Genomic DNA, 17,866 nt, shown 5'->3' with positions numbered 1-17,866 from the left:
CGACAGGGCGTCTTTCTTGTGAAGTTGATTATTTCAATCGTCGTGTTGCAATTGACTCAGAATTAGCTGCTGCCTTCCCGGAACGAACTCCGACATGTACGCCTTATTTGTGCTGTAGAAGTAGCACAAACTCTTGAGAAATTAGAAATGTTTCTCATGTCCCGTGTTTAGGAAAAATTATTATTATTATTTTTATTTGATCCATCTGACTTACAGTCTACATGAATTTAAAATTATATTAAAATGTAAATAAATAGTCGAAAAAATAAAACATCATGTAGTCAAGTTGAAACGTTTCAAACGGCACTTAAATTCATCCACGGAACAACAGAAATCAAACAAATGGAACACATAATTAAATTCACGACACATCTATACAATCGGTTCATTTCTCCCGTATTCGGTTCGTCTGACTTCTAGTCGCAGAAATTCCCTTGATCGTAGGACCACAGTCGGTGCGTTTAAATTGAACTGTTCAAGAATGTGGAAGGAATCCATATGTCCTAGCAGTAATTTGGCGACAAATAAAGCTTTTGCCGAGCTACGTCTTTGGTGCAGAGTTTCTATCCCAAGCAGACGGCAACGGTCCTTATGCGGTGGTAGGTCAGCCGAGTTAGTCCATGGTAGAAATCTCAATGCAAATTTAATGAATCGAGATTTAACAGCTTCAATTCTTTTTATCCACACGTGCGCATATGAACTCCATACCACTGAAGCCGTCTCCAGGACAGATCGAACAAGGGCGTAGCAAAGCTATCGGAGACAGTAAGGATCTCGAAAGTTGTTTGCAGCTCTCATTGTGAAACTTAAGTTCCTGTTCGCCTTATTAATTATGTTAGAGTAATGATCTCTGATTGTGAGCTGTGAATCGAGATGAACCCCAAGGTCCTTTACCACGCTGGCTCTCTCGATCTGGCATCCACCAATGTCGTAAACCTAGTGAATTGGAGCTTTTTTTCGTGTGAAACATTAATGGACGCTGTTGGTCAGACGATTACTACGACACCAGCCTTCAAATTGATTAATAAGCCGCTGCAGTTCCTTACAATCCTCGGTAGATCTAACTGTTGAAAAGAGCTTCAGATCATCCGCATACAGAATTCGACAACCTGGTGGGATGAGCAAGCACACATCATTGAGAAATTATCGAAAACAATAACGGTCCCAGGTTGCTTTCTTGTGGAACTCCAGAACAATTCGTAAATGTATAGGACTGCGATGATCCGAGCTTCACGGTGAGAGGCCTGTTGACTCAGTAGGAACCAGGGCCCGAAATCTTCGAAGATGCAAAAATGAGGACCGACTCTACTCCCAGTAGCTCCGCTTCGACTAGAACTGCTTCGGCAGTCGCCGTCAACAAAAAATGACTTGACTAGAAAATGAATTGACTAGCGCTGACTAACGAGGATGACTGATGAACTAGTCCAGTCAGTGGTTATTTAAACTGACACGACTAATGAATGCAAACCGGCCTCTTCATTCAACTGAGTTCAATTCACATTTCCATTTCCCCCTGATACAAATTTTGTACCCGCCTACGCACGTCCATATAAAGAGGAACGAAAACTTGATTCCTGATACAAAAAGTAGTTACCCCATCATTGAACCTTTTTGTTCCACCTATCGTGAACTCAAACCAACGAACTTAGACATTTATCAAGTATGCTATGAAGGTCCTCGCGTTAGTATCAGTTAGTATTAGGCGCGCAAATTGTAGCACACACACTGCACGCTAGTTTAAACGTGTGAGTAGTGTTCGTGTACGCTATGAAAAAATCTAGCACATCTGTAGCGTTTGTCAAACCACGGTGAACTCAAACATCGATTCATGCAAACGTGTTTGACAGAGAAAGAGAGAGAGAGAGAGAGAGAGAGAAAGAGAGAGAGAGAGAAAGAGAGAGAGAGAGAAAGAGAGAGAGCAAGAGAGAAAGAGAGAGAGAAAGAGAGAGAGAGAGAGAGAGAGAGAGAGAAAGAGAGAAAGAGAGAGGACCAAATTCGTTTTGGGGGAAGTCACTTCAAAATGCAATGAGGACAATTTGACTGGGAAGAATGGAATGATATAGTCGAGTCGGTAGAGGGAGATTGCGACTAAACGTCCGACTGACTGTTCAGTCGTTTTGGCGGAGAAACTGCGTGAAGAGCCAAAAGTCATTTACCGACTGACTATGGAACTCTGCCATCCAGTGACGTGTTAACAAGCTCCTAATCGCTTCTTCTTAGCAATCAGCAATTGATGATCCACACGGTCAAAGGCAGCCTTCAGATCAGTGTAAACAGTGTCGATTTGTACACCATTCTCAATTTCCCTAACGCAATACGATGAAAAATCCACCAGATTCGTGTTAATCGACCTTATTCTGACGCTACAGGAACCGTATTGCACACATGGACCTCGGCACACGCAATTATTTGTGATTTTAATGATATGTACATAGATACAGGGGAAAGTATGAGCAAAATGAAACACCCCGTTTGAAAGACCTATATCAACCTGAGGCCCACCGGGATCTTTTGGTTGGCCCGTTACCATTGCTCAATGGTCAAGAAGATGCATTTAAATGGAAATTAGCATTACAGCATTAGCATTGGCTCGACAGTTATTCTCTAGACAAAAACTGTCTTCGACAAAGTTGTTACATATGAAAGAGGGCTTATTTTTATGTTATCAAAAATAGGGTTACCAAAATTGTCGATGAAATAAAAAATATAACTTTCTTATCTTAATAGGTAGAGGTAAACATAGTTCGACAATGTTGTAGCCTCAGTTATTTGAGACATCTTTGTAGAACAAAGTTTTTCACTATCTCTTGAAATAACCGATATTGCGCCTTTTTTCTAAGTTGCATTAGGGTCACCATGAAAAAAAACTGTTTTTTGCTCTGACTTTTATATTTTAAATTCTACATACAAACTATCCTCGAAAGACTTTTAGAACTTACTAATGCAAATATTGTGCGATGCAGAACTTGTCATTATCTTAACTTTACTCAAAGTTATTGATATTTCTTCTCAAGAAGAAGCTGTTTTCATTTGATTGTCGTTCTTTCTGGGACAAAAATAAAGAATGCTTGTTGACGGAATTTGAAAGAACAAAATTCACTCTATATAATATGTGATTTTCAAAACTATGTTTTTCTTTGTGTTTGGGTAAATTAAAATGGAAATCATGAGTTTTTGGATGAAAACCTATCAATAAGTTTGAGCAGAATTAAGATATTGACAAATTCTGCATAGCAAAATGTTGGTACTGATAAGCCCTAAAAGCTGTACGAAGACAATTTTGATGTAGGATTTTAAATATAAAAGTTAGAATAGAACAACTCGTTACTTAGATAGAAAGCGCTAAAAACAACTTTGTTGGAGATATTTATTTTTCTGACAAAAACTGTCTTCGATAAAGTTGGTACATAGAGCGCTCATTTTTATGTTATCAACAAAAGGGTGATCAAGACTGTCGATGGTTTTTTACCCAAAAACTCATGATCTCAATTTCCATTTTCTCAAGTACAAAAAATAACATAGTTTTGAAAGTCACACATCATGTAGAGTGAAATATGTTCTTTCAAATGCCGCTATTAAACTTTGTTTATGTTTGCCCCAGGAAGAATGACAAACATTTGAAGAGAGCGTATTTTTTGGGAAGAAATATTCATAACTTTGAGTGAAGTTGAGATATTGATAAGTTCTGCATCGAAAACATTTGTATTAGTAAGCTCTAAAAGTCTTCCCAAGACAGTTTGCATGTAGAATTTTAAATATAAAAGTTAGAGGAAACACACAGCTTATTTCATGGTGACCCTAATGCTACTTAAAAAAAGGCGCTATATCTGCTGTTTCAAGAGATAGAAAAAAACTTTGTTCTACAAAGATGTTTCAAATAACTGGGACTATAACATTGTCGTACTTTTTTTACCTCTATCTATAAAGATAATGAAGTTATATTTTTAATTTCATCGACAATTTCGGTCACCCTATTTTTGATAATATTAAAATCCGTGACGAGAACCTTGGTTTTCTGTCCACAGCTGCAAATGCCTTGCCAAATCAAGAACTTCCTGGCAAATTCATCAGTGAAAACAAACTAAAGTTTACTCGGGACATCTCATCTGGCCTTATTAGACCTGGAAACTGTCCAAAATCCATCTTCACGTTCGTTTCAACATCCATCTGCATACATCTTTCGTAATTCGTCAAAATCTTGTTATAAAACTTCCGAGCGCGTCTTTTGGCCACCAGACTTTGCTTGAGCGTCATGTTTGGTTGCCTGGTGGCACTGAAATCACGATAACCTTCCCGCATACGGATTCTTCGGATGGCATTCCAGTCAATTTTACGTAAAAGTAGATAATAAGTGGACCATTTTGTCAATTAGGCATCAAAAAAAAATAATAATTTTGTTCCGAAATGATCACATTTTGGGTATGACATAAAAAATCCACTTCATGGTTTATTCAAAAAAATTATAAAAATAAATAAAAACAAATACGTAATAGTCAATATGACCCCCTTTGGCCTCGATTGGCTTACTCTCCACGAGGTTCCGGAGGTGATGGCATTCATTAGGCATTCTTCAACGCAGCAAAATAATGTTGCTTGTTCGTAAAGTCAGTTTTTTCCATCTTATTGTTCGAAATCGCCCATAAATTATTTGGCTTTGGAGTGGCCACACCATTGATTTGATCCGGGCCGATCGAAAAAATGCTGCTGCTTTCTTCGCAGTAGGCTTCGGGTCGTTATCTTGCTGGAAGGTGTAGTTATCTTCCAGCCCCATTTTCGACATGGATTCTTCCAGGTTCTCGCACAAAATGTCGATGTAACCATCGGCAGCCATAATACCGTCGATTTGCGCTAATTTTCCGCCCCAGTTCACGAGAAACAACCCCACATCTGATGCTTCCACCACCGTGCTTCATAGCTCGTCCTCCCCAATCGGAATCGCCTATTCTTGTTAAACAGCTTGAACTTGGACTCGTCAGATCAAATAACGCGTTTCCAGAACTCCAGTGGCTCGTTGACATGGTCCCTCGCAAACTGAAGTCGTTTTTGTGTTGATGTTGCTGATCATCGTTCGGCTTTCGGTGTAGCTCTTCAAGTACCGTTATACCAAGCGTCGTCGAATGATGCGATTGGAAAAGTCCAGATCCAACCTTTCTTTATTCGCCCGAATGGTCTTTCGTGGGGTTTTTCTCAATTTCCGGTTGAATAGCGTGTCCGTTTTTGCATCAGTCTTACGTTTCGGTCCTCTTCCCGGTCAATCGGCTACGCTGCCGAACACCAATGCCTCCAAATGATCAGCTACACCGCATCACGGCTTACCCCAAACTTCTCAGCGATGTTTCGTTGAGACTCCTTAGGCTAAAATGTCACGCTCAATCAAATTTCCTGTGTTGAGATTTGCTTTTCACCCGTTTTCCGGAAGCTTTCTCGGCATCAAGATCACGTCACTATGTAAACAACCAGCTGTCAAAACCGAGGGGTGCATCGATGTAGAAAACAAGACAAAACAAATCTACGCAGGTGGTACGCTGCAAGTTACGCTGATTCTGGCTGAGTACCGCTCATATAAAGACACAAAAAAACTTGATTCGTGATTATCCTCAGAACACGAAAACTTTTACCGTAACGGTATTCGAGCACTGCCAGGAAAAAAAGTGCTTAGCGATGGGTAATATTTTGGAAGATTTTTCTTACAATTAAGTTGCATTTTAATTAAAACACCCGGAACATTTCAATGTCTATTGATTTACCTCATTAGGGATTGGAGTAAAAATATTTGGAATAGTTTTACGATCGACGATTATGAATTTTGGCTAGAATGCTCATAACCTTAGGCTTCAGGTTCATCCTTCCGTTCGTTGTAAGCATGCAGTTGTCTTGGAATTCCATCCTCCCGGATGGATACCCTAAATCCCACCATCGTAGGATCTGGATCGGGTACACGTGTTCGCCTTAGAATGCTCACATCTAACGGCCGTCACGGGCGGTCACGTAAAAGATGGTATTATCCCGTCGCTAAAATCATATTACAATAGATTTTCGGAAGAAAAGGTTGAAGACAAACACTCATAGAAAGCAATATATACCGCAACAAAGTGCCATTCATTAGCCAATCCACGACTCTGCTGCTGGCTGGTACTGCTGGGGAACAATTTTATCATTTTCCCCATAAATACCACAATGCCACTCAATCCGCAGCTACCGCATGCCTTCAATCTAATTCAATCCAAGCTCGACCAAAGGACCAGGACATACATTGTCGGTCTGCTTGTCGGTGTAGAGTAATAACACCGGAAAGCCAGAGAGGGTTTATCGCTTTTGTCTGCTCCGAGAGAACAAGCAAGCATTCCTGCCACATTTCCCACTTGATTCGCAAAGGTCATCGCTGGATGGTGTTGAAGCTGGAGTTTGGCCCATCAAGTGGAATGAAGTGACGTATATCAAAATTTTATCGCACCATCCAAACCGGAAGAATCCATCCCGTTACCGCTTTCGCATGCTGCTGCTGCAGCTGAAATAATCTGTACGAGAGGACGGGTTGGATTCCTTTCATTTTTTACGATATTAGTCGATGAGAAACTGAATAGTTTATGGGTTCGATAAATATAACGAGGATTTAGAGTTCCATTTCTTGTGGAAAATTGCCGTATAAAATAAATAATCGGATTCGGATTTGCATCACATGTACATTACTTACATTCCTCTTCAAATATTTCTTTTTGATACGGATCGAATACTTCACAACGACATTGATTATAAATAAAAATAGTCTACACGGTGTTCCAGAGCTGAGGATGTTTCGCCCTGAGGAGCACTCGGGGAGCAGTCGAACATGAGAAATACGCATCGATTCATCTGGTTGCTGTGAACGATATCCGTCCATCCTACTTTCATCCCGTTATTATAACTCGATGATGCTCACAACTATTCTGTTTACTAGGGTGTGGAAGCTCTCCGCACAGAATTCCACACACAGTCATATTTATGTATCAGACAGCAAGAAAGTGATTTTCCCTTCTGCCTTCCTCATATCTCCCGGTGCTCTTGGGAGCAGAACGCTGAGTTCGGGTTTGTTTGATAAGTTTCTTGCCCTTTCACCACTTTCCCCCTCGTCCGAGTGAAATAAGGGCAAAAGTACTTAACCGCACCGAAACAATAAGTCAACCAACGAGGTTAAAATAAATATGTTTCATTGGGTGTGAGGGACCAGTAAATGGAGACGAATGGCTTTCCAGCTTCAATCGGTCTTCTCTTATTGGTTTAAATGATGTTGTTCAAGGGAGGATGAGAGTATTTTTCTGTGGGTAAACATTGACTTTGGTACTCTTCTGTCTCATCCTCTGACTAAGGTTTCAATCACGACCCAATTGGATGAGGCAAATTAAAATATTCAACAGACCCTGAACAGAAGCGAGTATGAATCAGAGATGTCAGATGTTTTGTTTGAAGTCAAGGCAGCGATGTGTTTTTGACAAAGTTTAAGATCTTTTTAAAGTATGAGCTTCTGTCGAAGACGTCAACAACTTGTCTTTTGTTTTCATGAATATATGGCATTTTTGTATGGAGAGTCCTAAAAAAATAATGTTTTACTCGCAACATTTTTGTGCGTAAATTTTCGGCGTTTAACATGTTCTTGACATGTTTCTAAAAAGAAGAAAGTTTGCGAGTTGAACATAAGCAGTCATTTTTCAAAGAAAACATGAAAAACTCTTTTCCTGTAGCAGTGACTTTTCGATATGTGGATGACTTGTTGGTAATTATATGTGCTATTCATATATTTTTTAATCAGGATTTAAAAAAAAACCTTAAAAAAATGGATTTTAATTTTCAATTTTTTTTTCCAATGATATTGGTTTAAAAAAAACACTTTGTGGTTCTCATAGTTCCTAAGTGTAATTTTTTTTTTAATTTAGAGTTATTCTCAACTTTTCATCGAAAAATCATAACTGAAAAACAAAATGTTGGTTAAAAACAAGTTGAAAAAAATGAAATTCAATTGGAACACAATTATTTTGATAATTAGAATAATTTTTCCCAAGATAAATGTTTATTAAAAATTCTGAGCAAAAGTTATATGAATAGCCCATAGTCACCCATACATCGGAGGAAACAGGGAAAAGTTTCCCAGGCGAAATTTTTTTAATGTTTTCTTTAAAAGATACTTTTAAAGTACAGTGTGTACATTATCTCAATTGATATGGTCTGCAAATATTTTTTCTATTTAGCAACGCGTCAAGAATATGTAAAACGCGAGAATTTACAGACAACAATGAGTTTCTCAGGAGTCTCCACACAAAAATGCAATATATTCCAGAAACTAAAAAAGCTAAAAAGTTGACATTTTCGACAAAAGTTCATATTTCAATGAGATCTAAAACTTTGTCGAATACATTATATCTTGTCCCCTGTAAAAGTACCCATCTTCCAATGTATGAATGACTTGTTGGAAGTTGTAAGCGCTACTCATGTATTTTTTGTTTGAACATTTAAAAAAAATCGTTTTCGAGAAGAATGAATTTTTTGAATTTTTTGAATAATTTTTTTTCAGTGTAATTTTTGCAAAAAAAGATGGTTTTTTTTCATGAAAATTTGAACAATTTCCTACATTACATTCTTAGACAAAAAAAATGTAGGTTTTATAGTTCTAGAGTTATAAATTTCTGGAAAAACTTACGAAATCTTCAAAATTTGTTTTTAATATTTCAAGTTGGAAAGTTTCTCAAATGACCAATATCGCGCTCCGAATGGTTGGATCTGCAATATCATACAACTGAAACACTAATTTCTGCATAACACAAGAACTGATCAAGCAAACGTAATCAAATTTGGTTTTAGAGAGCACAATAAGTTTCTATGGTGTTTCGACACTCCTCCCCCTCTCTAAGGGAGAGGGGAGGTCACAATTCGAGAAGTAAGCAAGCAAACGGAACCAAATGTGGCATATGGAGGCTTTAATAGGCGAGAAATGTTTTTATTGTGGTACGATAGTCCTCCCATATCTTTAAGGGGAGGCTGTCATACAAATGAAACACAAATTTTTGCATATCCCGAGAACTAATCAAGCAAACAAAAAAACTCGAGGAAAGAATCGTCATATCTGAGATGTCATAATTTTAATATATTTTCTGTATCAAATATGTATTCCATGCAAGGAAGCAACATGTTATTTTCAAGTGATTGAAAAACCTTGAACGAGATTTGTGTCTGAAAATAATTTGATATTACAGATTTGATATTTATAGTAAAAGGAAATTGTAAAGGGTCAATTAAAAGATAAATCAATCAAAAGTTCTGCAATTGTACCAATAAACGTTCGCTTAGCAAGAAAATGTGAATGTTTGAAGGTATTGATAACAGAAAAATCCATTTTGCACAGATTACTCCTGCCAAAAGATCAGGCCGTGAATTTTTTGATTAAATAATGTTTAAAATATTTTAATTGTTCATTTTTTTGAAAAACACAATTTTTGAATTATGTACGCATCTCTGCAATCTATCATGAAATGGACAATGACATACGAAATATTTAATTTTTTCGTACCATGTTCAATTTTTATATTTCAGTTTTACACTAAAAGGTACAAGTAAACGGTTTAAATCAATGGAAATCGGAAGCATTTCCTTTTTCCTAAACATTCGCTCTGTCCATTTGTGTGCTTACCTACCCGTACTGTCAATAGCGAGCAACTAATGCATTCGCCCCTGCTGTTTTTGAACTTTTTCAATATAAATAAGCCATCTGCGATTTGAAATCACAGTCTCAAACCAGCTAGCGAGCAGACAACACAAATTCTAATATCACACACATATACACACACACAAGAATGGAAAGACATTGCAAAACAGCCGTCCACATCATGCGATTTGAACCCGCTAGACTTTTTTTGTGGGGTTATGCGAAATACCGTGTCTATGCCAACTCTCCGCAAACTCTTGAACATTTGAAAGACAACACTCGTGAAGTTATGACCGAGATACCGCCCCATATGTGCCGAAAAGTCATCGAAAATTACCTGTTCCGGATCAATTTGAATTAAAAGTTTCATCGAAATTCGAATTCTAAGTGTGTTTTATTTCAATTTACTTTCGGAGCCTTGAGGAACTCCGGATGTAACAAAAATTGGTTTTGAAATTTTCCCATTAAACCTTACTATTTGCGTGCGGTCAGTCAAATATGATTCTAGCCATTTCAATAGCTTGACTTCTATTCCTTTTTTTGGAAGTTTAAGAAGCAGTAATGGTATATCAACACGATCAAAAGCCTTACTAAAGTCAATGTATAGAGCTTCAACTTGATTACCATTATCCATTGCATTCAAAGTGAATGTGACAAATTCCAGCAAATTTGTTGTTGTTGATGGTCTTTTGAAAAAACCGTGTTGCTTATTCGTAATTCGTGTCTTTAGTTGTTGAGAAAGTTTTTGTTTATTATGGCTTCAAAGATTTTTGGAATGCATAAAATAATTGCTACTCCACGATAATTTCTTACATCGGATCTATTACCGGATTTGAATATTGGTACAAGAAAAAAGTTTTCCCATATTTTTGGGAATCTTTCTAATTCCAATGACTTATTGAAAAGCCATAAAAGTGGATGAGTTAATTCAGATGCCAATTTTTTTATAAAAACCGGTAGAATTCCGTCAGGACCTGGCCCTTTCGAGACATCAAGCTTATTTAACGCATCAAAAATTTCAATGTAAGTTAGTTTTCTGACTCCAAAATCACATGGAAATTCTGGAAAAAATGCAAAGAAGTCACAATCTCGGTCCTGTTACAATAAAAACTTCTTGAAAAAATGTTGCAAAGAGGTTGCAAATTTTTTCTGGGTCATTCCCCATGGTATCGTCAAGGTGCATGAGTGATGGAAAACCATTGCTTTTTAATTTTTTTTTTATGTAAATAAAGAAACTTTTCGGGTTAGACCTTATGTCCAACTGTTCTTAAGTTGTAATCTTCAAAGGCGCTTCTAATAGTTGAGTTGAACTGTTCGCAAATGTTCAGATATTTTTCGAGATTAGCGTCAGATTTGTATTTCTTATAAATTTTATGTGCTTCTGTTTTTTTTTATTTTTTAGATTCTTTATATTTTGATTAAACCAAATCGGAAATTTTGTGTTTATATTTCTCCTTTTTTGTTTTGTTGGTATCTCCTCCTCTGTAATTTCATTGATCATCGAGTAAAAAGTCGTCACTGCTACTTCAATGTTTTCCACACTTCTAAATAAATCCTGCCAATTGATGTAGTTAAGCTTACACCTAATTGATTGGTAATTTGCTTTAGTGTAATCAGAGACTTCCTCGAATTCATACTCAAATGCTTTTTGGGCGTTATCTATAAATATAGAATATCCGATAGTTGTGTGGAAAGCTTCATTTTTCCAAAGCGGAGTTAATGATTCAGTCACACAAAAATCTTCGGTCATATTTGTCAACAAGAAATTCAAGAAGCATTTCTGTCGATAATGAACGTTATTTATTTGATTCAACCCAAGACCGGCTATTTTATCAAAAATAAATTGCAGAGTCTTAATTTTGACAATGAATTTATCTTGCTTTCAGTTGTTGGCGATACAACTGAAAGCAAGATAAATTCATTGTCAAAATTAGTGATAAAGTCCGCATTTCGTTGATTGGAATCTCCGTATATATGGATTTTTGATTCTGGTGCAAAGGAAGATAAAATATTTTCAGCAACTTTAAAGAATGTCTCATAACAACTGATTTGAGCACGATCAGGGGGGAAGTAAACAGATGCAAATATATGTATCTTTCCCGCAATAAGTGCTTTGACCCACACTTTGGCTCAAACTCGTCGAATTCTGTTGTTGAAATATGTTCTGAATTTATTAAAGAATTAATAGCAATGAGGACGCCGCTTCCCGATTTTATATAGGATTTGTGAAGATTACGGTCATCTCTTAGGACATTAAAACGATTTCCGAATACTTCCTCGCTTCTAACACTATCATCCCAACTTGTCTCAGTTGCCATAATTATCAAGAAAGAAGAATTCAGAATCTTAATTTGGATTTTTCTCATTTTAAGTGGACTTTCCATACGGTTGAAATTTTGACAGTATATCAAAATTTCAACTATATTCGTCTCCGACAGTTAGATAATTTGTTTTTCGTTCCTTCCTAAGTTAATATCGAAAGTGATAATTTAATTGATGCCGAATTGAATGCAATAAATTCTTAGTCCTACGTTAACAATTCGGTCGAGTCTTGGACAGTAGCCTAAGCTTTTTTTCTTCCGATCTGCATCCTCCTCGGCTGAAGAGGACATCAGAAAGGGTGAAACGATCTGAATCTGGTCAACCTAAATTTCAGTTCTCAAGAACGCGTACAAGTAATAAGCAATGCATAGAAATTTTGCACGCGCAACGCAATCTTTCCAGATTGTCGCACGCGAAGTTGGCGAAATCAGACTTCTGGTACAAGAGTTATACACAGCGGTGGGAAGGGGGAAAATGGTAGATATCTTCAAGGCCCTGACTATCCCTAAACGAGACACTTCGTTGACAAGTTCGTGTCAAGAAGTATCATTACACCAGCTCATCCACTCATACATGACCATGTCCATCACTTTCTGAAAAAAAGCTATAGTGCACAAATGTTTCATAACCTCAATCTTTTGAATCTAAATTCCTATTTCTATCGCAATATCGCTCTAGCCGGTGAGCGGTCAACAGCCTTTGTTGAGCCTGAGAATAAATTTTACTTTTCTTTTTGAAAGAGAGTTAAGAGAACCACGCACTGTACTGTAAGAATTTAGCTGTCAATAACGAGCAACCAATGGAGGTACAATTTCCATATATTGCTGCGGATTGGACGCACGAAAATCGCTCAATCGAAGTATCAATTAGAGATGAAACGGATATCCGGTAGCTACCCGGTATCCGGCCTATCCTGCCAAAATTTGCAATCCGCCCGGATACCGCATATTCGAAAAAATGTTTCTTATTAACATTAGATAAAGTATAACACACACAATAGCATATAAACATTATTAACACGAGCTTAAAAGTAAGGTATGATGTCAAAATTGTTATTAAAATAGGATTGTTATCAGTTATCAACGTTTTATTCAGCTTCATCGCTTTCATTTCATTTAACAGGCGTTGTAGACGGCAATGAGCTGTTATTATCAGAAGATTCGTCTCAAGATGGTTTTGTATGATGATTTTAAATTTGATGATTTCCTGTCTGTCTGTTTACGTTTCGAGAACTCCTAAATGAACCTCGGGTCTTGAAAGGTTGCTCCGGTGTTTAAAAATGTTCTCACACGAAGTAAATTCGGTGTTCTTTGTGCAGTCTTGTCCTTATCCAAATACGGTTTTGATGCAGGAACATGTGAAATTACAGTTTTCGAGTCTTCAAATTAGTGAACGTGTCACCGATCATAATAATTTCGATTTGTGGTTATGTAAGTGTACCCCCTCTCAGACTACCATTCCTGAAGACAGTTTTAAGTTTGTTCTTAAACTCAATGAAAACAATTGATTGCTGATTGCATGTAACTTTTACTCATACCAATACACTTTCAAAAATCTACTTTTTATTATATAAACCATTATCAGAAAAAAAAACCTATTCCAAATTCCTTGTAGAAAACATGATTAAATAGGATATTTTTTTATTCAACGAGCAATAATCGCACCTCGCTAAAACATCAGTGGTTACGATAGCGCCTCTGCGCAAAGCTAAATAGGATATTTATTCTGAAGGAAAAATTTAATATTCGTTCATTTTTTTTTAATGTTAATGTAAAATTCTTTTAATTTTGTATTTGCTAATAGAGAGCCGAATATCCGGCTGTCTGGTATCCGGTATCCGGCCAAACCACTATTCGTTACATGACTAATAAATGCAGTGATTCTTCTACGGAAACTTGTAGAGAGAGAAAGTGTGTGAATGAGAGAGAGGGAGAGATAGAACATTGCAACTCAAGCTTTCAGAAATGTCACCCAAATTGTTGAAAAAGCTTGAAAAATATAAAAAAAATAGGAAAAGCTGGAAAAATCGATTTTTGACGTAGGACTACGTCTAACCGGAAGATATAGGGGGTGAAATGGAAATCTAGGCACTGAACAAGTAGGAAAAAATGCAAGATACGCTTATAACTCGAGCATTTCTCAATAGATCGCAAAGGTTTTTGCATCAATTGATAGGAAATATATCTACACATCTATCATAACGAATAACATTTTATTTTTCTTGAGATAAATAATTGAATAATTGTGAAATATCAAGCATTGTCCAAATGCACTATGTGCCCATTTTTGATTGGTCCATTTTGTGGTCCTCAAATCGTACCGACCGAAAAGGGCAACCAGAGCAGCAGCGAAATAGAATGAAGCACGATTGGAAAGGAAAAAGAAAAAGAAAAAAAATGAACGAAACATTGGTCGCAGTCTCACACATGCGTAATTCTCGAGCCAGCCAGTCAGCTTAAAAATCCCCGCTCCGCTGCAGTAACGATCATTCTCATTCAAACCGTACACCACATCGGTTCGCATCACAACACATCAACAAACCAATCCAAGCAGCCATGTCTGGACATGGTAAAGGAGGAAAAGTGAAGGGAAAGGCGAAGTGATCGAGTTAGCTGGCAAAGCTGCTCGCGACGATAAGAAAACCCGCATTCGGAACAGAACACATTCGGTTCGGGGGACATCAAGACAACAGGCAGTTGCAGCGAGTGGCGAGTGGCAAACGCAATCGCAAAACGGCATCAGGTAGCAGAAGAAAAAAGTTTGTTCTTTATACAAACTGCTTTGGTGGCAAATCCAGAACAAGGCGGCATCGAGGGCGTTCGAAATGGTTTTTTTCAAAACCACGAGTACTAAGTTTTCTAAATTGGAACCATTCCATAAAACACGGCGCTTATCAGGGCCATTAAACCTTTCAAAAAAGAGTTTACGAAATACAGTTCACTGCTTTCTAAAATAATATCCAAAATAATAATAAAACACAAATTGATTTTTTCATAATTTGTTTGCCAGGATATGATGAGTATGTGAATTTGGCAGTTGTTCTGAGCTTATTGATAGTTGGGGACTTTCCTGATTATTCAATTTTCACCAATTCTTAAATTGTTTCCAGATTGATAGTACAGTAATTAGTTCGACATTTAGCTAATTGGACGGACATGTAATGCGACTTATTTAGTTGGACATTTTTGTAAACATAGAGATCCAAATTATGACCCCACATTGAAAGTCGACATTGTACCACTGTCATCGCAAATGTTCAATTACAGGTTAAAATCGCCTCCAATGCGACACTGAGTGGTGCTTCGGCACTTCGCATTGAATGTAATTTACTGTACAACATGTCACAAAGCTGGATGGGAAGAAATTTTTCAACTGTGAAAGCTGTGGCGAGTGGCAACAAATCGCTAAACAGAAAGGTTTAGTCGAACAAGATGGGGATATCGAGTGATAACAAAACAATAAACTCTTTAGATTGAAGATAATTTTGTGATCCTGAAAAGGACCCTTTTTAGCCTGCATGTGAATCCAACGAGCGAACAAATCGTAATGAATGTATTTTTTTGCCATCGCTGCCTTTTAACGCTCATTCGTTCGTCTCGTTGGACTCGCCCCTTTGACTGAGTCTGCCGATTTGTCTCTATCCTGTGAGCGTGTACCGCTAATGTACAAAACGCGCGCTGATGACCACCTATGCATTCCCTATCACAGCCATCATTTTGATTGTACGATATGTGCATACGCCAAAAGATGCCCGGCGTTGAACATTTAATAAGTACAAAGCCTTCAGAAAAAAATCAAGAATCAACTATGAGATAGTGAGAAAAAATTGAGAAAGTTTGTATAAAAAAAAGCAAAAACACAACACCAAAGGTTCTTTTCAGAACCCCCAACATGTTCATAAAGAGTAAACAGTAAACTAATCCATTTTTCAGGTAGATAGGTAGGTATTCACGTAGGAGAAGAAAATAAAACAATATATTTAAAATATATATTTAGCAAAAGCTGTCCCCTTTGTATAGTCCTACGTCACTCCGGTTATGTCCCCGACATTACCCACCCGTCTTTTTTCGCAATTTTGTTTTATGTTGGCAATAACATTTTTAATTTCCCTGTTTTACATTTCGTCTCATTCTAACTAATCCTGTTTTTGAAAGCTAAAATTCTTTGTCGAATTGGTTTTGAAGTCAGGTGTTGTCTGAAATATTACATACCGTCATCCGGGGGCAAATTGATCACCGGGGTGAAATTGATCAAACGTATTACTGAATACAACCATAAATGTTCAGAGGTATTATGCATTTTAATTTTAAACTTTTTTAATCTGATATGTTCAATAAACATCTGAAGGTTATTTTTGCCAATGGCTCTCAACGAATCACAAATTGCATAAAAAATTAATATTTTTCTGAATAACATTTTCGTATCCATTTTTAACTATTGTGAAGAAACATGTTTTCAACACAGAAAAACAATATTTTTAGACGCTAAACATATTAATTCACTTCTAGCCGATACTTAATGAGTTATAAGTAATCAAATACTTGTAATTACTATTCAAACAAGTGAGAAAAAACTATTTTACAAAAAAGCACTACGAATGACCAGAACCGAATCCCATCATGCGACATATTGAACGTCTTGGTTTTCAAAACTAGCTCAATGGTGACCATTTTAAGGGTTTTTGGCCACATTAGGATAATACGAATGGTCTCGGGACCTGTTTCAGTGCAGATCAGTGTTTTAATTGAGTTATGGAAAGGCATGATCTCACCTTTAGGTGGATTCAATTAGGTTTTTGTATCCTCAAACCCTTGAGTTATCATTTAAATGACCGCAGGTGAAGAAAAACTTGATTTTCTATACATTTTTGTGCATATGACACTAGAAAATCCTGAGAAACATAGATTGATCAATTTCATCCCGAAGCTACATTTTGAAATTTCACGCTAAAAATTTTCCAAATCAACGCTTAAAGATATTTTTTTGAACAAAACTTTCCATAACGTTTTGTGGCCTTAGCACCAGTACTGATTTTAAAAATAATTGGGTATATAACAAAAACTTTCGGAAATATTCACATTTTTCTGAAAATTGTGATCAATTTGCCCCCGGTTAACGGTACTAACAATTATTCTTTGATCAACATTTCGATAGCAACACCTACATAAACATTATCCAAACTGACATAAATTTCCCGATCGAACTGAAAATAAATAAAAGGGAGGCTAATTAGTGAGAAAATACCAAACCGTACTTCTGTATGTTTATACTAGATAGATAGATATAGATATGCAGAAAGACGATAAACTTCATAGAGATATTCAATGTAAACAGAGCGGAGTGGGATTCTCACTACTGGAAGAAAAAAATATAAATTTTGAGAAAATTCAGAAAAAAAAATTAAAAAACTGGATATAAGTGTAAAAATAAAAAAACTGGAGATTTTGAGCTTTTGATTGTTCGGAATTTTTGCCTTTGGCTATTTCGCTGGCTTGCTGAAACTGGCAATATCCAGGAAAAACGGAAAGGTTGGCAACGCTGACGTGGCTGAAGAATGTAGCATTTTCAAGGTTTTCAACTCTAAGAAAACTTGACAAACTTACGGTCTCGTAACGGACTACAGCTGAGATTAAATTTCCTTACACAACCGTTCGATTCCTTCAGAGATGTGTTTATATGCATTTGATGCAAGCAGGACCATACTATGGCAAACACATTCTAGTGTAAACATGTTTGGGCAGAAAAGAATAGAATTTTGAGAAGTAAAAAACTTGAAAATGACGAAAAAATTTTAAAAAAAACTGGATAAAACTGTAGAAAAGGTATGCTTTAAAAAACTGGCAATATCCAGTAAAAACTCAAAGGTTGGCA

The 17,866-nt window shown here is 36.8% G+C and overlaps 1 protein-coding gene and 1 pseudogene across 4 annotated transcripts in view; one reads left to right on the top strand and one right to left on the bottom strand.

Annotated features, from left to right (window-relative positions):
- The window catches only part of LOC129769096 (sodium channel protein 60E), a 449,000-nt gene that overhangs the window by 283,509 nt on the left and 147,625 nt on the right, over nucleotides 1-17,866 (top strand). The window lies entirely within an intron of this gene.
- LOC129772204 (U4 spliceosomal RNA) lies at nucleotides 13,580-13,704 on the bottom strand (annotated as a pseudogene).

The sequence above is a fragment of the Toxorhynchites rutilus genome, chromosome 2 (assembly GCF_029784135.1).
Source record: "Toxorhynchites rutilus septentrionalis strain SRP chromosome 2, ASM2978413v1, whole genome shotgun sequence".
NCBI lineage: Eukaryota > Metazoa > Arthropoda > Insecta > Diptera > Culicidae > Toxorhynchites > Toxorhynchites rutilus.
This window is presented reverse-complemented; position numbering and strand designations above follow the sequence as displayed.